Here is a 24,889-nt window from a genome sequence, read left to right as displayed (position 1 = left end):
CAGAGATACTGAAATGTGTAGAAATGAGTAAAGCATAATTGATTAATATCTGTACTCATGTACTTAATAAAATGGAGAACCAAATTCAAACAATCTTTTACTTAAGAGATTCCCACGCTAAAATGTGGCATGGGAAAAATAATGAATGATGAGCCAAGTCCAAAGCTGCTGAGCAGATATAAAATGTTGTAACTCTTCATATTTACAGAAATATTTTCATGTTTTTCATAGTATTACAGATTTGTAAACATAATTTCATCACCACAAACAACATTCCCATGTTTTACTTTTAAATACTGTTACAAAAAGTTAAATACAAGGTTAAACAGTCCTACCACAATAACAAGTGAAAGGTTCCAGTGTTGGTACATGAAATCTTAAGAAACTAACAAAAATGCATGGTCTTTTTTTGTTGTTGTGGAAAAGCAATTAAATACAGACAGACAGAGAGCACAAATGTCAGAAAACAACTCTGACTTTTTAAAAAAGTCTTTTTATTTTTTTTAAATGACGAATTTTCATAATTTACATGAGTTGAGGAAAAAAAGGTTTCTTTATAAACTATATCCCTTTGAAAAATGAAAGATTAAATAATCTGACAAAGAAGATCGAATAAAAGTCATAATATCCTTTTCCCCATCCAACTTCTATGTCATCCATCATGATCCTAATACAAAATGCCTGGTAATGGAAGACAATGAGAGGTGAAGTTATTGAATGCCTTCTTTGCTTCAGTATTTACTGATTAGACTGCCCCTCAAGAATCCCAGATGCTGGATGTAAGAGAGAAAGCCTGAGGAAAGAAGAATTACCCTTCATGGAATTGGATCTGCTCAGAGATAGTCTAGGCAAATTCAGTGCACATAAATCCATGGGCCTTGATGGGATGCATCCACAAGTGCTCAGGAATCTAGTAGAAGTGGTTGCCAAGATGTTCTCTATCTTCTTTGAAGTGTCATGGAAAACAGAAGTCTTTGAGGACTGGCAGAAAGCCAATGTCACTTTTGCCTTCAAGAAGGGCAAGAACGATGAGAACTACAGGCCAGTCAGTCTCATCTCTGTCCCTGGAAAGATGGTGGAGCAGCTAATTCTGGATGTAATCTTTAAGCAATTGTGAGACAAGAAGGTTATCAGTTGTCAACATGGATTCACCAAGGGAAAATCAAGCATGACCAATCTAATACCTTTCTATGACATCACAATCAGCTGGGTAGATGAGGGAAGAGCAGTGGATTTTGTGTACTTTGATTTCAGCAAAGCTTTTGACACTGTTTCCCATAACATCCTAATGGGCGAGCTTAGGAAATGTGGAATAGATGAGTGAATTGAGGTAGATTGAGAACTGGCTGACAAAAGACCCTAGATCCCTACAGCAAAGCTCAGAGAGTTGTCATTAGCAGCAGAAATTAGATGGAGGCCTGTTAGCTAGTTGCCCCAACTCTACTATGCCTGGTGAGGCCATATAACACCCCTTCCAAATCCTACGATTCTGTGATTCTGTGGAAAAAAAATAATAATAATAATAGGAAGAGATTTGTTCTTTAAGAGTCTAACATTTAAGGTAGGATATTTCTATTGAAGTTTTCCAAGATTCAGTCCCAGAATCTTACTTTCCCTCAGAAAGGCAGAATACATTGCTACAAGAATAGTCAATAGTACATCTCAAGGATAAAGCCACCCTGAAGTCAGCTTTAATTGGTTGTGCAAATAAATAAATGATCCAGAGCCAGCGTAAGACCAGGTATGGTATACAGCCACCAAGAACAGCAGTCTTCCCTCTCTCTCCCAAAATCTTCAGTTTCTTTCTGCCTCCTTCCACAATGTAGATCTCTACTGAAACTTCACAGACAACTGCAATATACACTGCTCTACAAAACATGCCCTGGTTTTTCTAGTTCCTCATCCACTTCACCCTTGCAAATCACTCTTAGTCCTCCCTGGATGCACCCCATGAATCTCTTCTGTCATTGCCACAACATTCAGTTTTGCTCTTGGGAGGAGATTTGGAATAGTGGAAATGAATATGAAGAATGAAAACCTTGAGTGAGTTCTGGCACTACATGGGAAATTGTATGATTCAGTGAGGATGAGGAATGAGATCTGAAGAGCTCTATTCAGTCTATGAATCTTTTACTCAAAAGACTACAATAGATACAAGACAGAAAACAGCGTGAATACAGAAAATAAAAATAAAAATAAAAAATGGCAGCCTCAGTCCTGCAAGCACTTATGCGTGTACTTAATGTAATGTGGCTGAATATTGATTTCAATAGGAGTGCTTATATGCATGAAGCAAGCCATATACATGCTTATAGGATCAAGGCCAAGATTGTTAAGTCCTGCAAGATGAGCTTTAACGACTGATAAAGCAACTTAGAATGCATAAAAATATGTCAAAGACATATTAAGGATATCTGGCTGTTCTCAGCACTTATAAAATGATATCTCTGCTCTGAGCCTGAAATATGAAAAATAATTCGTTGAAAAATTAATACCAATCACTTTAAAATAAAATATAATATAGTGCCTGAGCAAGAGGAACACACATGTGGCTAAATAGTTATATTTCCTGCTATAATACTACCATTTTTGTTAATATGGCAGCTATTGAAAAACACACAGAAATATTAGAATTTCTGTCAAGAAGGTGAATCACCCATGGAATGGCATTACTCACAATAGAATGCATCCCATAAGAGTACAGACGGGGATCTGTAAAGCCAATGGGTGCTCATTTTAGACTCCACCTTTGGCTCCACAGATGAAACAAGCTCAATTTTAATGTAGATGGATATACTGGCTACACGAATCATCTCATGCTCTGTGGCATAGTACAGTTTAAAAGCTTGCTCTAACATTTCACCAAAAATAATTTTTTCTTCAGCTTTCTATAGAAAAGAATGAATGTGAAACATTTTGTGGAAATGCACACCCTGATTTCTTCTTAAATGATCTCTTGGAGACTGTTTAATTGCATAACCAAAATGACAGTGTGGGACAATGACTGGTAATTCAATGCTGAAGACTTTGAAAATCTTAATTCCCTGCTCAGTAACAGCACAACTAATTTAGCAGTGATTAACATGGAAAACAGATCCTCATCCTGAATGACTAACTGATACTGTTTTCAATTATGGTGACCGCTTTGGTCTTTAATGACATCAAGTGAGAATACAGTGCTTGTGAGCAGTGCTGAGTTGACAGTGGAGAATATTCCAACTTTCCAGAACTTGCAAGCCATTCACCTCACTCTTTTTTAGAAGAATATTGAATATTTTTGAGACCCAAGATGAGGGAAACTCAAGGAGTAGCTTGCAACACCCTTCCAGGGAATTAAATTAGGCTAAACACAGAGCAAACACCAGATCCCTACAGTAAGGAGGCTGTACCAGCTCCAGCCCTGAAGTTAGATGATGTAGCCTCACTAGATACATGGCATCTACCCTGGATATTTTGTAGCTGACATGAAGGAACCTTCTGTGAATATAAGGCACTGGATAAGAATCTGCCCAGACCTGAACAATTTTGCTAGCATTAAGCATTAACATCCCCTGACTAAGTACCTGGTGACAGTGCAGGAAGCTCAACAGCAGGTCTTGAAGATACTTGCTAGCATTCAGTAAGTACTCTCTGGATCAAAAGCAGTCTGGCAGCTAGCCCTTCCAAGCGTCAAGGAATACGTCTAGAGGTTGGAGTCTTCTTGAAGGAGCAAAGCATGGAAGAAGTTAGTGCCTTAATTCTAGGAACTGCCCACACTGCACGACAATCTTTTCCCTTAGGAAGTCTGAAAGAACAAAAATTCAGTTCTATTGGGCCCAGGTTAAGAAAGAACATCTCTAAATTGAAATTCACCACTGAAGAGAAACCAACTTGCCCGTCACTGTGTATGAGCTGTGTATGTACATGCTCTGGACTGAGAATTATAAGCCTAGAAAACCCCACGAGTAGGCAGGATATGGGTACACATCACACGACTTTGTAAATCCCTCAAAGAGCAATATTAGACCGGGCTTTAACACCTGCTCTGATGTAAAAGAGCAGGCACTGAGGCATTCACATTGCTTTGGCATCAGTAGCCAGGGAGGTAAAATGTCCTCTGCCACACAGTACACTTATTCCTGCTTATCTAGGGAATTATTTTAGAGGCATATATTCCTTTCCATTATTTTTACTTAAAGGTAAATTCTACTTTTATTTCTAAACACTTCTAGACCTGGATAGACCTAGCTTACCTTTCTTTTCCAGTCCCTGCCGTGTGTCTTCTTGAAACAATATAGCTCTTGTCTGTAAATGCTGATTACTAGCACGGAATATGAGTACTAAAATTTAAAAAAAAAAAAAAAAAAAAAAAAAGTTTTCAGAGGCAAAAAGGATATATATTTTTTTAGCTTGTAAAATGGCTGTTTTAATAAAGCGTTTTTGTACTGCCCAGTGCAGATTTGTGGTGCTTTTCTTCTCAGATTGCATTTTAACATAGTGTTCTTTGCTCTAGCTCTGCAATTTTCATCATGTCCATATTCTACAAGTAGAAAAAAAACAGTATTGGAACATCCCAGTGAAATTAAACTGCTACTCCCAAGAAAACTGTAGGAAAAAAAAAATAAATGAGAACAGGGCTTCAAAACGGTTACGTGCCCTTTAAAACCAGATCTTTTCTGATGAGAATCAGCATGCCTCTGCAGAAGAAGATGAAATGATGCCAAAACACGCCAGGCGAATATTTGACACTTGGCTGTGCGTAGTGATTCCCTGGTCTGCGGCCACTTTACAAACAGTCGAACTGGCAGTTTGCTCAGGCAGGTTTTCGACTTGTCCGTGGAACGGCAAGTATTTTCTCACCTCTCATCAGTATGGATCTTCAGCCAACATCTTTAAAAATCCATCCAAATTTCATTCAGCTCAAAGTATGAAAGGCGCTCTGAAAGTAATGCCTCTTTTTTTGTTGTGTTTGTCCACAACATCAGAGGCAGATGCTGGTGATCCAGCAGTAAAGGCTGAACCTTCCCACCAATTCTCCATTAAACATTGTTGCCGGGCAACAGATGGCCGCAGAGGGGCAGTCTGACAAAATGGAATCTGGAAGTGCATATGAAGCAAAAGTGTGTATCTGAATTCTTCCAAGTGAAGAAAAAGGCACACACTGACATTCAGTGATGTTTTCTGAATGTTTATGGAGACCAAACAGAGGTGGTGGGTGATGCATTTCATCAGTGGTGACAGCAACAGTAGGTCATCTTCACTTGGTGAAAATTTTTCCAGGTGCAGCATGCAGGCTCTTGTTCATCGCTGGTGAAAAACATAGTTAATGCTGGTGACTTTTTTGAAAAATACTGTTTTGTAGCTGAGAATTTGCTCTATCAAAGAGTGTCATTGTGCTCTTTGTATCTGTTGTAGTTTCCACGGAAATAAAAAAGAAAGACTACTTTTGGAGTGACCTAGTATTAAAATAAGGCAATTCCTGAGATGAATTAGAGATGAAGACTTGTTGCACACTTGAGCTCTTAGAATTCACTGACATCAATGTGAGCTGTGTCTGCAAATCAGTGGCCCTCTCCCTTTGTTAAAACGTAACAAATTTTTTGCACACAGCCTATTTCTGACAGAGCCAAAGTTTTCATTTGCACAAGCACATTATCCCCTCAGATTCATGTAAAGATATCATCAGAGTTGCCAGATTACATCCTCAGAAAATCAGGTTGTTGTCTTGGGCCAGTAGTGCAGAGACTGGCTGACATGGACTATACAAACCTGGAAAAGTCAAGACATTTACGATTTATCTGAGATATCAAGAAAAATATTTCCAAAGTAAATATGTCCTAATTTTAGCCACAGCAACTAAACTTACACTCAGTAACTAATAGGAATGTTCATGACAGCACAAATGTGTCTGAGACATATTCAAAGAGTAATGCAAGGTCATAATACAAATTTCTCAGCACATACACTCAAGACCACATTTCAGTGGAATGCATTTAGGTACTCATAAGAGGGCAAGATTTTTTGCAAGTGCACTAAGCATCCAAAAACTTCTGGCTGTTTCTGCGACTATATTTTCCAATGTCACTATTTTGCAAAGCTGAGAACTTTTACAGACCCGAGACTCAGCATTTCTAAAACATTAACTAAAGAATGTAGCTAACTTGGTTGGGGAGGTACTCATCTCTGAGTTGGAATCCAGTAAATAAATCCCAGTCATGGAGCACTCACTACTGCACATAAGAAAATCTATTTTGTTACCACAACTTCTAACCATGAAATGGTTAAAAAATATCGAAGGGCCAGAAGTAACAGCACTGAGTGTGAGAGTTAAGAGAGAATGGAAGGAGTGTGGTACTGTGCTTTGCAAGCTCAGCAGTTCTTCAGATGTGGTCTGGCATCTAGTTCATAAAGTCAAGCAAATCTGCTCATTTTAGTCATATATACAGACACATATGCACCAGCAGAGATACATACATAGATTTAAAACTATCTTAGCAGTAAAATGAAGCACTATCACATACATCTTTAGGAGGTCAGCAGAAACAACTAAATGAATTTTTTTTAAAAAAAAACAAACAAACACATAACAATTGTATTATTATCACACAAAATTTCTAGCTAATGTTTCAGGTAATGTTACATCTTGAGTCAGTTTTCTCTAAGAGGGCACTGCTGATGATATCATTTGAACTTTCTGCTTCGTTGTAAGTTTCTCATGATTATATTGTTTCACTAGAATTGATAGAAGTATGCTAACAGAAAATATTTCCATCCAAAAGCACTATTTTGCCAAATAAAAGTCATTTCATGGACATAGACTATTTTGAATATTTTTGGCTTGAAACTTTTAGAGGTCTCTCTTGTAAATTCTGATTACAGAGACGAAAGAGAAAAGCAGATGGAGGGGAAGAAAAGCAGAAGAAGAGAGAGGAATGCATGTGTACATTCATGTAGGAAAAAGAATTTTGGCACAGGTCTGGGCAAATCAATGAGAGGGGAAGATGTGAATTTCAGAATGTTGAAATACAGGCATGAAATTAAATTTTTATCCCAAGGTCTTCTCCAGTTTTACTTACTGATGTGCAGGATTTCTGGTTTTTCTGCATTCTTTCTTTTAAATTTCCACGGACTGTAGAATTTCTTGCTCTGTGTCAGTGTTCATGCATCCAAACTTAACATACACTTTAGAATGCCCATGGCAGCGACTTAGAGCAAGGTACAGCAGGACAATATTATTTTTTAATCACTATGTAGCAGAAGAATATTAGTACTAGCCTTAGGATTGGGTAACATGATTAAAGGTTATAATTTGGGAATTTTTTTTTAACTAAGAAGCATCAGATATCCCAAGAGATATCCACTGAGATTTAGAATTGTGATAGACTATGAGGTGAATAGGTGAATCTCTGCAGGTTGAGAAAAATATGTGGTTTATCAGCAAACATAGTAGGACTCCTTCCCTTTATCTTTTGTCAAATAAATAATGAAACTGGCATTTCTCAGGGCAAAAGGAAACAAGACATTTAGTAGATCCCTCACCAGACTGAAGCTTTTATGAAAGAATTAAACAGGGTGAAAACACGTGTGACTTTCTCAGACTGCATGAAACAGCATCTGATTTTTCACACTGTGTCATGCCAGCTTAGAGTAATAAAAATCTATTATTTCTATAGAAAATGGAAAATAGCATTTAACAATAAACTAAGTGCAACTTTGGCTGGCAATGCCCACTCTCACATTCTGTGGCATTCACATGAGTGAATCCACAAGGTGTTGCACAGCTCTTTGATAGTTTGCTATTTCCATCACCTTAAAACTGAGCAGTTACATTCTGTTACCTAAAATAAATGTGGAAAGCCAAAGTTATTACACTTTTCAAATGGATTGGCCCAAAAGTAGCCTACCTAGGCACTTTTGTGCTGCTCAGCCCTGATAAGCAACAATGATGAGCCACAGCCATTTTTTTCCTACCTACTCCTGTTCCAGTCTATGCTTGTTATCTGCCCTCTCTGCAGCTTTGTTTCCACGGGCATCATATGGAGATCATCCCAGCCTAATGGTAAAGATTCAGTTCCTAACACTAATAAAGAACAAAGAAAAAATAAGTAAAAATTATAGGCTGTGAATACAGCATATTCTTTGCTGCAGAATTCATGACTATAAGGTTGCTGTGGCCCATGGCCTAGTCAGGCTTGAAAAATGCTGGACATTTTTAGCATTTCAGAATAAAAAACCAAGAGATATTACTCTATGTGTGCATATGTATTTTAAATATATACATGCATATGCCATTACGCATAGATACGCTCTCAAAAAAAGAAAGATGCTGGATCTCAAAACAGGTACCAAAGGTCTGAGAAATAACTCTGCTGTGCTAGTGTCCATCTGCATTAAATGCCATTCCTTTTAAGAATTTAAAACTTGCAGCTTATGATAGCTGAAACTAGGGACCTCACAGCCAGGACAGATTGTATCAGATTTATCAGAACTCTGCATTCTTCACAGTATTATAATTCACAATATAAAACTAGGATTATGACAATGGTGATGTAATGAATAAGATACCAGTTTAGAAAGCTTACTAAATGCCTGGCTTTATCACTCATGATTTACACTGCCACTATTGAGGCTATTGGGCAAATGCATTTTGGTGCAGTGCAGCTGAACCCCAGACTCTCTGCAGATCTTCTTTCCTTTCATTGTGTGGCTTTGGGGTGGTTAGTTATACCATGACATGAGTTTTCTTTCTGGCATTCCCCAGATACTATCTACTCTCCATATTTGTGTTTAAGCTTTGTCCAGAGTTGAAATCACACTCAAAGTATGCATGACCCTTATCCTAAAATTTTTCCTTATTACTACTAGTAAATTTGGTGTTCTTTCTCTATTTTTTACACTTGAGAAGTTACATTCTTTATTAATAGATTGAAATCTCCAAAACTAGCTACAAATTATCTATTTACACTTTCTTTTCCTTCTATTTCTTTTTCCCTGCAAAGCAATTCTCAACAATTGCATTTGCCTGGGACTAGGGAAGGAGTTAGGTAAATCAATTTTAAGCAAACCATATATTGTATGCTTATATAGTTTCATTTCCAATAAATAACTTGGAATAGCTAGTCAACTTTACATGCAATCTTAATTTAAGTTTCATATGCATAACAGAAGCAAGAAAAATGGGACAGACTTGAGAAGGAAAGAAAGATTATATGGCTACAAGCACAGTGTGATGTAAACTCATTTACAAGGACATCTGCATCTGTATGTCCAGTCAAGTGGCACAGTGAATTGCGAGGGGATTATTGATTTCAAAATGACTTAACTGCAGCCATGCAGTACCGAAAATACCTTATTGCTTCCCTTAGCCTCATGTAGCAGTTTGATCATATTTTGTATAATTCTCAGTAGTCACAAATGTAAGTCCTGAAAATAAGGTGATTAAAAGGACAAGCACAAAAAGGAAAAAGAAAAAAAGAAGGAAAGTTGTCTCTCACCACATAAGAGATCAGCTTTTTTCTTCATTGCAAAACCTACAAATAGCAAACTTACCTTTTGAAAATCTCTCTTGAATAAGCAATTTAAATGCAGCTTCGTAAGGAAATACTGAGCACGTGTTTTCTTAAAATCAAAGGCCTTTCAAGCTCAGTGAAAAAACTTCCAAACTTTTAACTTCTGTAATCAGTATGGATACAATTAACTGAGTGTGTGCTTAGTATGAAGCTAAGAGAACTTTGAAATTGCCCATTGAAGGCTTTTAAAAACATCCATGTGCACAGAGACCTGTTAATCTTTTAAAACTATATTACAAGAAAAGGAACAATAAAGAAGCATCGTCTTCCCTCACATATGGATTAAAATTTTTACACTGAAAGTAATTAAAATACCATGACAAATTAAGAGCTGATAAAAGGCCACAGCTGAAGATTTATGATCTTTATTTTTAAGCGTCTTTAAGTTTTACCAAATGTACAATGCTCCGTGTACTTCATTTCTAACATCTGAATCCAGTTAGAAATGATTTTCAACTAGCAGGGTGTTCCTTTGCATCAAAATGTGTAGTGAGATCTCTGTGTTACGCATGTCATCTTATGACAGTCAGTTAGCTCTCTTGCTGAAGTGCATTAGGAAACTGTTTTAAAGAGCTTGCACCTTTTGTCAGAGTGGTTATAAAAAACAACAACATTGTTTAACAGCCCTGTATGTCTTACCGCTATACTCCCCACCTTTTGCAAAGGTCAAGGAAGTGTCATTTTGTGACTGTACTAATTTATTCAGAAAGTGCAGCTTAACTCTTCCTGTGACTTGTTAAAATCATGACAACACCATATCGTTGCAGGGGGAGGCAGGATTCAAAAGTGTAGACAACACACATTTAGTGAGTAGCTTCTTAGTTGTGTCTTACATCAATCACTCCTGACATTTCCAAGGAGAAATCCTATCTGGACCCTAAAAATCTATTTCCTTTTCTAGTGACAGCTGTGACTAAGGCAGGGCAGCTTGTACCATGCCGTTTTCTAATGATGAAGGCAATCATTCAAGTCAACTCCCTTCTTAAAGTTATAGTTATTATAAATATCTCAACATGAATTTTTCCCCCTTTTATTTACTCTTTGCACATTTCCAATAGCAGTCAGTTTTATTTGGCTGGTTTACAGAACTACCTCTAGAGGTCCACAGTAGAAATCAAAGACTCTGATTTCTGAAAGGTAAAGCTGGTTGTGTCTCAGCACCTGGTATTTTTACAGAGCAGAAAAGGAATCGTAGTGCCAACTTGTCATCTGGAGCCCTCCTCACATCGCTTTGTAAAATGTGAATGGGATGTGAGAGTAGTTCAGTGCCTTATGCTATATTAGTGTTCTGCTCAGGGCAGTGTAGACTCAAATCTCATTAAATATGGTTGTTTGAAATGACTTAGACACTGAATGGCACTGGGTCTGTATTGTCAGCATTTACAGTAGGTCCAGAGGCTCATTGTCTGGGTTGTATCAATGCACAGTTTCTCTACCTTTCTTCACTTATCTGAGAAATACCCACACTAGTTAAAATTAGAAATGCTCAAACAGTGGATTATCTACTGCTCACTCCTACCCACAGGTGATGGCAAAAAGCCCTGCTTTTTACTGAGATAATAATTACCAATTCTTTTGGGAAAGAAAATGGTCTATCCTTTTATTTCTGAAATAATGCAACACAGACCTCCTTGTCACATGATTCAGCACTCAATAAGTAGACTACTGGAGACAAGAACAAGTACAGTGCTACATTAGAAATCAAAAAAACTCCCTTCTTTTCCCCCCAGCTCTCACTAGGCTACTAAACTTTATACCAGAGCCATTCACTGGTTACCAAACACATCCCAGCACTTCAACATTAGAAGCTTTTTCTTCTTTTTATGAAGGGCACTGTAATTCCATTGAGCCTCAGATGGGTTTTCAAAGTCAACCTGCGGTCAAGTGTATGAATCTCAAACAAGATCAGGACACATCTGGAGGGCTGTGCATTACTGTCCTACTCTATTAAAAAGCAACAACAACAACAACTGCTTAGGAGTTCCTGGGGCTGAGCCTGACAGCAAAAACAGATGGATCAGACTTCAGGATTTAATTTTCAGATGTGATTCCCCCATGCAGATGAACAGTTGGCACAGTTTATGATGTTAAAATAAGTTTGTTTTTTTTTTTTTTTTTTTTTTTTAAGTCAAATTCTGTTCTAAGATGGTGTACAACACAAGTTTTCATAGCTTTTTTTTTCTTGACAGTATATACGCTGTACTATACATCACAAACCTTATGTGGTGTAATGATTCAATTTGAATAAGCCCACCAAGCCCCGCTGACTCAGGAGTGGCAGTGACAATCTAGATGGATGCTAATCTGTCTGCTCATCTTTCACCCATGCAATAGGTTTGCCTAATTTTACCCGTGGAGCAGCATTGGCAAATTAAAGTTCATTAACTTTACACCTCATTCATAAATACTACTAACTCTGATACATTTTAGACAAACTTCCCTGATTAAAATGTTCACAAATAATGACAACTGAAAATAGGAAGCCTGAAAATATCCATACCCAAATGATCAGATTCTAAGTAGCTGGTTTACATACTTGCTTAATAAGAGGGGACTAGGAAAAGTTATGCATTGTTTATGGCAGAAGTCTCTCTTAAACTTTATTCATAACAAAATTCATCTTGCTAAGTAACCACATCTCATAGTTCAGCTGTATTTGGATCCCAGGTTTGCATAAGTTTGTTCTGATTTGTTGTTTGTTTACATTTGTTTGTTTGTTTGTGCTTGAAGAACCAGGTACATGCTCTCAATATGAATATGTAATAGAGACTGCTTACTTAAATACATTCACACATAGCACACCTACACTTACATGCTTACTCATACACGTAGTCTGCTGCATGTATCATTATTACACCACAGGGCTAAGATGAAAAAGAGGATGAATTCTACCTTCTTGCCTGAAGAAGAAGGAATTATTTCATAAAAGTCATATGTTAACCTTGTGCTATGTTTCAGATTTAGTGCCTGAACATTTTCTGGAGTTTTCTCTTTCTGTTTATTGTTGGCTATATCCTATTTACAATACAATTTAACACCCTTTCCTGAAAGTTGTGTGAATAGCAAGTATCAGACCAAATTTCAGATTGGATGATCCATCTTTGGATTTTATCAGTTATTTGAAGCTCTGTGCAACCTGCCTGAAACAGAATACTTAGTTTGTAGTGATGCTATAACCCACCTTTTTGTATAATCCTCACAAGGTCCTGTAAGACAAACTGCCTGCAATGTGTGTGCATTGTACTTTGTTAAGATAGGTTTGACTGTCATACACACCTGTGTAATTACTGTTGGAAAGATGAAAGCATAGATGAGATATAAGCAGAGTCTAGATCTATAATCTCTTTCCTTCTTTTCTTTAGTTTTGCAATAATTCAGCTCTCCATGACTCCATCCTGTTTTTATAATGGCACATGGAAATACAAACTATTGAAACACTCAGATTCGTATCAGGACTTGCCTACCTTTCAAATAAGTCAAGGGAAGCTGAAATGCAAAAATAAACAAAAAAGTATCTAAGAAACAAGTTTTTGCAGCAGGCTAAAGGCAAGGGTTATAATTTCATTAGCAGCAAGGCCTATCAGTTGTCACTTAAAAAAACATTTGTCGAAGAATTACCATCTGCGATATACACTTTTTAATGGTAATTGGTGCATGAAGAATTTGTATGATCTCAGCTCCTCTAAGTTTTAGCTAAGCACTATCATGGTCTCAATGTATTTAAGGTGAAACAAGTCTTTTATAAGAATGTATTACCCATTATTCTTCATCTCCTGTTGTACCTGGTATTCCTTCAATTAGCCATATGTGTCAAAGCTAGACTTAATGATAGCTAATTTTCAAGCACTGTCTGTTAATTTTATCTGTCTGTGTCTGGATCAAGATAGAAACCAGGCAACTCCCCATTAGCTGATATATCCTTCAAGCTCAAAAGCCAAAGAATAAAATACAAGAGAGAGAAGTAGACTCCTTCTGGGGAGACAGTAGTCTCAACTAATCAAGTAGTATCACATAGTTATCTACTCTAGTCTGCATGAACTAGAAGAAAACAAACATGAAGCAGGAAAAATTATGTCTTGTTTACTCCACTAAACAAGTAGAGAATTAAGTAGGAGCTTTACAAATATTTCTGTTTTCATTTTACACCAAGTTCCTTGCAGAAGAAGGATGATTCGCAGTTTGGAGGAAGAAGTATCATTTAAGAGAAGTAACTTCAGAGTTTTTGCTTAAAAAGGGAGAGGAACTCTCTTCATTTTCAAGAACTCTGGAGGTTGAATGAACAAAAAATAAGACCAAGGTAGTCACAAAACTTTCTGACCTGCAGTGCAGAGACCAAGATAGGATTTTCCTCAAACCTGGATTACAAGCAAAATATAAGTAAAATTTCCTTAACAGAGCACAATCATCCCCAAGCATAATTTGCAGATTATTGATGCCAACCTGGAACAGGAAAAGTCTAAGGTCTAAAGTCAAATGTAACATCTGTTCTCATGGTGGGAATTTGCCCTCTACTATCTGAAAAAACAGTGAAATGTTAATATATAAAATCCAAGCTATAATGCTTATGAAAATCCTTATGTGTCTGAATGCTTGTAGTAGCTGCGGTTGTCATTAAAAAAAAAAACAAAACAAAAAAAAAACGCAAAAAGCAAAAAAAGCAGTTGAGACAAAAATAAATTTCTTAAAATTTAAAAGTAAATGACATCCTACTTTTGCTTTCCTCCGATGAAATTTTTCTTATCACCAGTACTATCTTATCAGAACGTACTAGACATGTGACGGCAAAGCAGGAAAGAAATGTCCTTTCCTACTGACAAAGCAGTTTAATATTTGTAAACCACACATAGGCATGATTTTCCCAAAATAACAAGTAGTTCCAATTCATGACACTTATAAATATCTGATTTTCAAAGCGTAGGTGCTCAAAATCTTGAATCATCTCGTTTCTTCAACTCCAAGCACCTCAGAATTCAATTGCTCCAACTTTACTATCTACAATAGCAAATTGTGATCAAAATATCTTTCATCCTATTTAATATAAAAAACAACTTAATTGCAAAGCAAGTTGTATACCATGGCTACCTTAATATTAGAACAACATGTATAAGACACTTTTGACCTACATAAACTGAGTTTAGACTTCCAATACCATAAATATGCTGGAGAGTTACAAATGTACATGTCTGCAATTTAATAAAGGATTAAAGATACAGTTTTGGTGAAGTTTTTCTGAATACGTGCATGCATCTTAAAGCGCAAGAGCATTAGGTATCTTCAGCTATATTTCTTGGCCAATAAAAGCTGACTCAAAGTGAGAATTAAAAAATATATTCTAAAACAGTCTCTTGCTTATGAGTACATTCAACAATTTTTCTTCCAATGCAGTAATTCCTATAAAGAACATCCTGACTTAAACTAATTAGTTAAATTGTCTCTTTCTTCTCCTCATTTTGTGTTGAAGTAGTTGCTATACTGTAAAGTAATTGGTTCAGGGGTTAATCCTTGGTTTTCTTTCTGTCTCACAGACAAGCACATAAAAATATGTCCACTCTTTAGAATGTTATCACAGTGCCCTCTCTTGTCAAAAGTAAATCAAGAGGGACTAACAACAGATAAAGGGTCTGGGATTTTTGGTGGGGGAGGGAAATAGAGGCTTTGTTTCAGTTGGCTGTTTTCTAAATGTTTTTTTACATGCCAGATTAAAATGTAACTTTCTCTCCAAAGACTCACTAAACAGAGAAACCTTAATGAATTGCTTAGATGTGTTGCTAAGCTGCATACCAGGAAGAGACATGCAGGAAACTAACACCAGTATCACATATGTTTCATAGCATTGCATTTTATCCTTAACCCTGAAATTCAATTATTTCCTTTAAAGTGGAACAATAATTACAAGAGTAATCCATGTCTATGACACAAATTCACTTAATGTGTAAGCAGGTGCTTAGGAAATTATAAGCTTTAAAGTGTAGAAACACTTGTAAACAGTGGTAATAATTCAAAGATGTCAAAATTGGAGATTTCTGTGTCGATAGGTAATGATAGACAGATGTAACAGGAAAAAAAAAAAGATAACTACTGATGCTAGTTTTCATTTAGTACATATAAACAGTATAATTTTCAACAACAAAAAAATGAGATTTTGTTTTATTTGTGAAATCTGCAAGGTAAATAAGTCATAGTGAAGACATGTAAAATGAGAATGAAGATTGATAACATGGAATGACACACCTGAAGGAAACGGGCCCCTTTATGGAGAAATTAGGATTTAAGGTATAGTCTTTTCCCCGTGCTTCTGTTGGAATACAGAGAGGTGGACATGATTGAAATTTGCATTTAAATGGAAATGGTTAAAGGTAAAGGCACAATGTTTAGAAAAATGAGAGTATCCATTTTTCTAAGACGGAGGCATACTGTTATTGTATACCATTAAGGTGTCACAGAGCCTAAAAATGTTTAGAAATATTAGACACTGCTACAGAACAAAGAACAGGAAAATGCCATTTGGAAATGACTATACACTGTGAATGAATCTGACTGAATACTACATCATATACAATTGTCTTTAATGCTTTCTGCTCCCATTACCTAATGTGAGTCCTGTTCACTAAACAGTAGAAGATCTATTAGATAGTTTTCTGCTACTTTTCAACTGTAATATAATCCAGAATTCATCCATCATTCTATCCTTGTGATTTCTGCAGATCTTTCTCCATATTACATCACCAGATCCTAAAATGTTGGCCTGGTGCACTTCTTTGAGTCCTGAAAATGTTTTGCTACTTTTTTTGTTGGCTTTTCACTGTTACAATTTTCTGCATCTCTCTAGACTTTTCTCTTACATTTTCTCACCTTTTCTAACTTATTTTACTCAACAATTTTACAGAAATATTTACTCTTTACCTCAAAATAACATTGGTGCATACAGCTAAACTCAGAAGGTACTGTAATCTCAGTCAGCTACATAATTAGGGCATTTCTCGGGCCATTTCTTTTCTAGCAGGAAATAGAATAAATCAGAATTGGTTACACTAAAGCTTCAAATAGATACCAGTCTTAACTGTCACACCTCAGTTCAGATTGAAATCTACCCCGAGCCATCCAAAGTCTTCAAACAGTGTTAGCTTTACTCAGTCCACACAGGTGACCTCTCTTTCACTTAGCTATCTTTAGTCTATTCTGGTAGAAAGAACTTCTCTGCTTTTCTCGTGAAGAAAAGCAGTAGCATTTCAGGCTATTTAGCTTTCCTTCAGCTGAGGCAACTATCTCCAGAGTTTAGGGCTGGGGATTAGCTCATGGGGAGCAGAACTTGTACTTAGCAGTCCCTTCCATTTCCGACATTTATCCAATGATAATAACACCATAACTTTCACCCCTCATCTGTGGTGTTCGCAATAGAAATATAGGCAAAGTAAAGATGTTTTTCATTCTCCTTTTGGCTGGGATCAATCTAAAGAACCAGATTCACTGGTTTATGGCTAATATCTGCTAAGCCACAAGAGTATACTGCCAAATCAGCTCAAGATTATACCACTGAGATTTTGTCCTTATGGGAATGAATCACCTGGAAACAAACTGTAGGAACTTGCAGACATAGTGTCAATGGTGTATCAATCGATCTTTTCTGCACTGTTAGTAGCAGAGGAGACTGGTATTACATATGAGACTGAGAAGAAAATTTGCTTCACCTTGAATGCATTTGGTAATGCAGTTAGCATGAACAAAGTGCCAATCAGAATGTCATTCGATGAAATGAAAACACCATCATCGAGGTGTCATAGTTTAATGATTTTTGGTTACTGGTATTCCACACTATAACATCATGTAGTGCACTTAGAGTTAAAGAGTTAATGTTCCACTTCCGTGTACCTGTCCCAGAAGAAAAGAACAACATCCCCCAGAGGTCTGTTTGCTGTGCTGTTAGCATTTCCACTCAGAGGGAGAAGATAAAAATTGTTCAGATCTCTTGACCTGCCCCTTTTTGCTCTCAGCAGCATGGGGGAGAAGAGAGGAGAGGAGAGGAGAGGAGGGGAGAGGAGAGGAGAGGAGAGGAGAGGAGAGGAGAGGAGAGGAGAGGAGAGGAGAGGAGAGGAGAGGAGAGGAGAGGAGAGGAGAGGAGAGGAGAGGAGAGGAGAGGAGAGGAGAGGAGAGGAGAGGAGAGGAGAGGAGAGGAGAGGAAAGGAAAGGAAAGGAAAGGAAAGGAAAGGAAAGGAAAGGAAAGGAAAGGAAAGGAAAGGAAAGGAAAGGAAAGGAAAGGAAAGGAAAGGAAAGGAAAGGAAAGGAAAGGAAAGGAAAGGAAAGGAAAGGAAAGGAAAGAATATATCAAGTCAGCTCAAACAGAGGGACCCCTCAACTAGAGTCCACATTTTTATTTAAATATCATGTATACCCCACATGAAAAGCAGCATGGATCAAATACATACATAGCCACCATTAAAGGTTACTTTTTCATACACCTATGAGTGTCTCTACTTCCCAGGACTTCAACAGTCTACACTGCCAGGGACCAAAAATAAAACCGTAATTGAAATACAGATAAGATAGAAAGCTTTAATTTACCTTCTCCCTGAGCAACAGGACTTTTCCACCTGCATCTGATATACTTTTCTTTTTCATGCCTGGGCTGGTGCAAAATTATCTTATCTTAAGATAAAATATTTTAGGGATTTGGGGATTTTGTGTGCCTCAGGACAAAGGACAGTGTTTGTGAGAAGATCACTGTCCTCTTTTTAAAGCAAATTTCTACCCTTATTGAAATGTCAGTGTAGCAGAAAAGTATAGTATTACCATACTATGTATCTATCATACAGTGTAGTCGCTTTTACTACAGGAGCACTGAAAGACTGAGTTGGTAGTAAAAAAGTGACATGAGTATCCTCCCAGTAAATCCTTTAGTCATTTTCTTCAAATTTTTAATTTCTAATAAATGTGACAGAAGTTAACTCTTTTTTTGTTCATTTTTCTCATAAATGTGAACACATCACAGACTACATGCAAAACTCATTTTGGGAAAACAGGATAATGCGATAACTTGCATAGAAAGAACACTGGTTCTTTCAGTACATCTTTGTGAACTAATAAAGAATAAAACCATAAAGGATTGAAAGGAGAACACAGTAATATGACAACAATTTGGGATTGAAAATGAAATATTTTCTACTAAATCAATAAACTAGTTTGTAACAACATCCTGGAAGCAACTTTTAATGAAACTATATGTCTGCAAGCCTTTTCAGATAAATGAAATACAGATTACAATACCAAGATCTGTAAATACAGCAAAACCAACATTTAGGTATTCATCCTGATTTACGGGACCTGGTGATCATAGAATCCTAGAATCATAGAACTTTTTAGGTTGAAAAAGATCTTAAAGATCATCAAGTCCAACCACAACACAATCATACTACCCTGACTTTAACAACCCTCTGCTAAATCATGTCCCTGAGCAACAGATGTCAATAATTGATGTCAATAATTGATCAGTGATGAGTGATGTCAATAATTGAGCTCTGCATAAATTATTTTATTTCCTGGGCAATATTTTCAGAAATAATTCTTATGAAGTAGCTCTGTACTTTATCTGTTTATCTGTTGTTTTGTAAATATTGATAATTTTTGTATCTATATTTCAGCATGTTGTTTGATCTTTTCAGGTCCCAGGGCAAGTTATCTGTATCTTCCCATTAAACATAGACACAGTATCAGAACATCCCTTCTTCCACACCCACTCCAATTCTTCTTTATTCTAGATAATACAAAAAACTGCTTTAAGTAAAAAAGTAAAGGATTATTATTACTTCGATTTGTACAGCACCTAGCATAGTACAGTTTCCTCTTTGTATCATTCTGTAGTGTGCCAAAAACCATGGAAACCAACACTTGTGACCAGTGTAAAACTTCCACTAGTCAGGAAACAAATAGCATAAGAAATGAAATTTCATCCTCTATCAGCTGGATGGCTGAGGTTCCAGACTCCCTAGCATCATAATTTCAAGTGATGAGAACAGCTGGAATAATATAATTTTCCTGCTTTCTATCTATACTTTAATAGACTCACATTATCTCTTCCTCAAGATGTTTGCCACCAAGCAAATGCATTGCTATTACCTGGATAACAAACAGCTCTGTTGTTTTAACTACTTACTGTCCTTCCACAGCAGATCAGATTTCCTCTGTTTTTCTCTATAGCAAGAGCAACAAGGAAAAAAAATTCTGCTGAAGTCTTCAGCAGGCTTCCCAGCCTCTAGTTCTGACACACTGAATAAACAGTTCAGTCATCATCCACACATTCCTCTTCAGACCAGGAAGGTGGAGAACAGGATGGAAAAGAATGACTTAGGGAGTCATGCCAAAGCAGTGGAAGAAGGGAAATATTTTTTTTCTGCTGACAGACACATGCAATTGCTCTCTTCAAAGACATGCAAACCACATACTTACATGCCCAGATGTTTAACCCCTGTGTGCTCATTTCAGTAGTTTCTACGCATAAAAAAAACAAAAACAAAAACAAAAACAAAAACAACTTTAAAGCTTTATGTTAAACATAAACATTATTGTACAGTGGTTTCAGAATTTCTGAAAATGTGGTACTTCAGCTTTCCACACTTTAAAGGACTGTTTTACTTTTTCCCTGAACCCTCTTAGAATCAGTCCTTGTTGCCTATTTATGTGCTAATGTACTTCCCGAGCAGTCAAAAAGAGTCACTGCTGATTACTTGCGCTCACTTGCACCTTAGCTTGTTAATAGCTGAAAAAAAGAGACAGAGAGAGAATAACAGATAAATAGATAAAGTTGAAGGAAAAGTTTAAGTAGAGAACAGGAAGAGCAAAAAAAAAGAAAAAGAAAAAAAATTCAAACGACAGACTATTCTTTCTCCTGCTGTTTCACTGATAGCTATTAATGCATTCTAGTCTTCCAGATTGGTCTTAAGAAATCAGTTATCCTGGTCCTTGTTTCAGTAGAAAGACCCATGGGAGCTATTAGCAGTAATCTAAGTTAATAAACTGTAAACTAACTTTTTTTAAAAGGAGGAAAAAAAACCCTACAACCTTTGACAAAATAATTGCACCAGTTATAAAACAGCAAAATGCTGGTTAACAGTCACATCAAACCACTGGGGTGGAAAGAAGATATCCATAACCAGGCCACTTCCAGCAAAATTGTTTGTTTGCTCTTATTTAAACTGTTCTCTTTTTAAAAAAGAATAATTCCTTTGCAAGCTGTAAAATGTTTGAATAATGTCTGATGGTGCTTATCCATCGGCTAAAGTCTCCAGTTAAAATAAAAAGAGGATTTAGGACTTGATTCACAAAACACTTATCTGCAACTTATACAGCCCTTTATATAAGAGAAACAGGGCATTTGCATGCAAAAAAGTAACTAGCACTCTGAATCCCAGTGTTTCCTATTCACAAAATAAAACCCATCATGTGCAACTCCTCTGATATCAGTTACCATCTCTTGCCCTAAATATGTAAGGGAAAGGATATAGCATATATAGAAATAAGGTTGTCTTGGGCTCTAGAGAGTCAGTCCTCCCCTTGAAGATGCCATTTTCTTCCTTTCTGGACAGCGACAATATTGACACCAACACAAGAGACTACTGAAGTGGGAACGTGAGGCAAGGGTGTAACTGATTCTTCTGGTGATCTAAAGAATAAGGAGAGAGGGGATTGCACTTTGCAAGCAATCTTAGACCTCTATGTCTATCTAAAATTATGCCTATACTTTATTCTCACCTAAAAAATTTGTGTAGAATTGGTATTTTATTTATTATATATTAAATTTTGTATGTTTGTTTTTGTTCACCTTAAAACAATTCCTTAGAAGAATTTTTTTTGTAAAATTTTCCATTTGAAAAAAAAATATGTACATATTTTTGAATATCTGAATGTTTTACTTGAATAATTCTAAATCTTTTGACCTTCAGCTGAGAGTTAGAGAAGATGCCTTCAGAAGAAAAACTGAAAAGCTCTGTGAAATCCACAGCATCGTAAAGGAAGGATAATTCTTATTTTGTCTTATGGGAAACTTTGGGTGGGTCTTCCCCCTTTGGATGTCTTCTAAAGTTGTGAAGAGAGAAACTACATTATACTAATGCAAAAAGAGGTAACTCCCAAGCAGCACACAGAAAAAAATCTGTAAACATATCATCTATACATTTCCTTGGTATTGACTTCAGAAGTGATTGCTAGTGGAAAGATGTCACCAGGAAAAAGTATCTGGACTTCACCAAAGATATATTATTCTCAGCATAACCTACAAGATTTGCCACACTTGCCATTTAGCCTTGAGCACTGCAAAGGAATCTAAGAGCTGAAAGCTTTTATGCTTTACCATTTTACTTATCCTTCTTTGCATGCCCACATGTAGGCTGTATGGGCAGACTAATTCCCCTTTCCTGCCCTCTGCTGCATATTTAATTTCTGTTTAGCAGACAACTGCTGGCTGATTGGTACTCATTCAAGATTTTTAAGCAGCCTTCTCTGAGAGAGAAAAAGATGGGAATAATCTCTCCCTGGTCAAACAGTCCTGAGCTGCACCTGTTTTGGTATTCCTGCAGTATAAAATAGCAATGAAGTTACAAATCATTGCACGTTGTTCAGCTGATTAACTCTGTGTTTGTATTGCATCCAGAACAAAGAGGCCTAGTTACAACCTGGACTTAGAGCATTGCTGCCCTAAATACAAAAGCTATGTAAATAATGAATAAAAATAAGTTGAGGTCCACTGGTTCATTAAATTGCTTAGGAGGCCCCTTTAATATACTTGTTTTCTCAAAATAAATAAATAAATAAATAAATAATCCTAACTTCAGTGGATGCAAGTAAATTCTTTAGGAGGATAGAGTAAGTGCTATTCCTATTTTGATCAAACTATCTGTAGTCATCCATGTCTAACAAATCATACTGCTGCCCAACTTAGCCTCTGTGAAACAGTGTTTAAGTCCACGATATTGCAGGGAAAATGGCCCTTACTCAACTTTTGGCTCTTTACCAATGTTTTATTAGGATGCTACAAAAACAACGCTTTGAACAAAGTTTCTGTACATAGAAACTGTATATTTATGCCTCAGATCAGACAAAGGGACACATAATAATCAAACTCTGCTACTTAAATGCCTAGTGAATCAAGAACACCTTCATGAGGGCTATTTAATAACCAGAATAGCAAATGAGATACTCTGGATTGCCTATACTAGGAGTCCATGGTAACACTCCTAATTGTGATAGTCATTATTTCATCCCAAATGCATGGGCTACAATGGACCTGTGGTGACTTGCAAGGGTTTAGGGGAAGCCGGGAATATCTGCTAAACCAGGGCCCTCCAATTTCCTTTCATTCAGCACACAGACATAAGGCTCAATAGAAAACTCATCAAAATCAATGAAGTCTTTCAATTGGCTGCTGCTGGCTCTGGACTGGGACTACACAGAGAAAGAAGATCAGCATTCTTCCTTATTAAAGTATTTAACACTTGTCCTTTAATAATACTAATATAATACACACTGAATACAGATAAAATGCTGGTTATAAATATTTTCATCTGGCTCATACCCTCTGGAAGCACATCTCAGACTTTGGATAGCTCTTCCTGGGGGCTGAATGTTCTGCACTTCTTGTTGACTCGGGCCATTAATGTTAAATAATCTACAAGGGCCCGTTTGTTTTTAAAACTCCCCAGCCTGCAAGTGTGCATGCAGATTTTAAACTCTGATTCTAGATGTCCCAAGTTTTCTATGGGGATTATTGCATTTATACATCACAGCCAATTCGAGGGTTTCTAAAGCCTTCAAACAACTGACACCATATGTCTGGGTACAGTGGAATCTACAGAATTATCAGCAACAGCAAAAATGTCTCATTATACACCAAGAGCTACAAACACATAACAAGTATATTGAGTAGCACGTATGCTTGCAGAGAAATTAATCGACTCAGATGCATACAAAGGGATTTCCAAAGTGCTAGAAACATATTTCAGTAAAGAAATGCACTATGCCAGGCTGTGATTTGCAATATAATAAATAATCCTCCTAAAATTCACTTAACTTTCACTCTGTCTAATGTGAGGCTTCACAGATTGTACAGAATATGCTTTGTGTGACACAACATACCGAAGGCAGCACATGAAAAAAAAAAAAAAGTTATTTTTCAGGTCAGTAAAAATTGCTCCCAGAATCCTGGATAAATCTGCAAGATGTATTGTATTTGTATTTACTCTATTTATGTGTTTGTTTGTCACATGCCTGCAGAATTCAAACATTCACCTCAGATACTCAGCAATGTCTACCAAAATATAGCTGTGTTTTCAGGAAGGGTGGGGAACACAAAGTGATGATTCACATCTAGAAATCTGGTTTCATTAAAAAAAAAAAAAAAAAAAAAAAGGAAAACAGGATAGGAAAGCACTAGCATTATTTATTCACTTATTAGCATACAATCTGGACTAAGTCATAAGAAGAGAAATTTTATGAGCAAGATAAAAATAGTGAGATATAAATGGAAATAATAATGGATAATAATAAATGGTAATTAGGAGCATTTTTCACTGCAGTTTCACCTTTTAACCACAATTGCAGCAGTACCTTAAAGAAGCAGATTACAAATACTGAACCCCTGAATATTTTATTCCCAACTGAAGGAATAGTTCATCTATAAAAAAACGTGGACATACCTTAGAGTAAGTGCTCCCTTGCATGAAATATATGCTCCTAATTCAGCAGAAAATATGAGTGCACTAGTATTTCTGGGAGACGAATGTATCACTAACTCTTACAAGGAAGGAAAGGAATGAAAGGATAAATGCCTTGTGAATATGGTTGCTTTTTTTTTTTTTTTTTTTTTTTTTTTTTTAATTACTAAAGAGAACAGTAGCAATTTAGTGTCATAGAATCACCAAGGTTGGAAAAGACCTTAAGATCATCCAGTCCAACCACTCACCTACCACCAATAATACTCCATTAAACCATGTCCTCTGTACAACATCTAAACATTTCTTGAACAGTTCCAGAGTTGGTGAATACACCACCTCCTTGGGCAGCCTGTTCCAGTGCCTGACCACTCTCTTGGAGAAGAAATATTTCCTAATGTCCAATCTGGATCTTTTCTGGCACAGCTTGAGGCCATTTTCTCTAATCTTATTGCTAGTTGGGAATTTGAACTGCTTTAAAAGGAAACCAAAAATTTCTCGAATGTACATCTGTTCTCACAAATGTTTCACCTTCGAGAAAGCTCAAACTGTGTTAATTTTTCATTTTGATTCACTAAATGGATAAAATTTTACCTTTCACAACTCAAAGTTATTTTTCAAAAAGCTGTGGGCTAATCAGTGGCC

The sequence above is a fragment of the Tympanuchus pallidicinctus genome, unplaced genomic scaffold (assembly GCF_026119805.1).
Source record: "Tympanuchus pallidicinctus isolate F22 unplaced genomic scaffold, pur_lepc_1.0 scaffold3, whole genome shotgun sequence".
Lineage (NCBI taxonomy): Eukaryota > Metazoa > Chordata > Aves > Galliformes > Phasianidae > Tympanuchus > Tympanuchus pallidicinctus.
The sequence above is the reverse complement of the archived record's forward strand: the minus strand, read 5'-3'. Positions refer to the sequence as shown.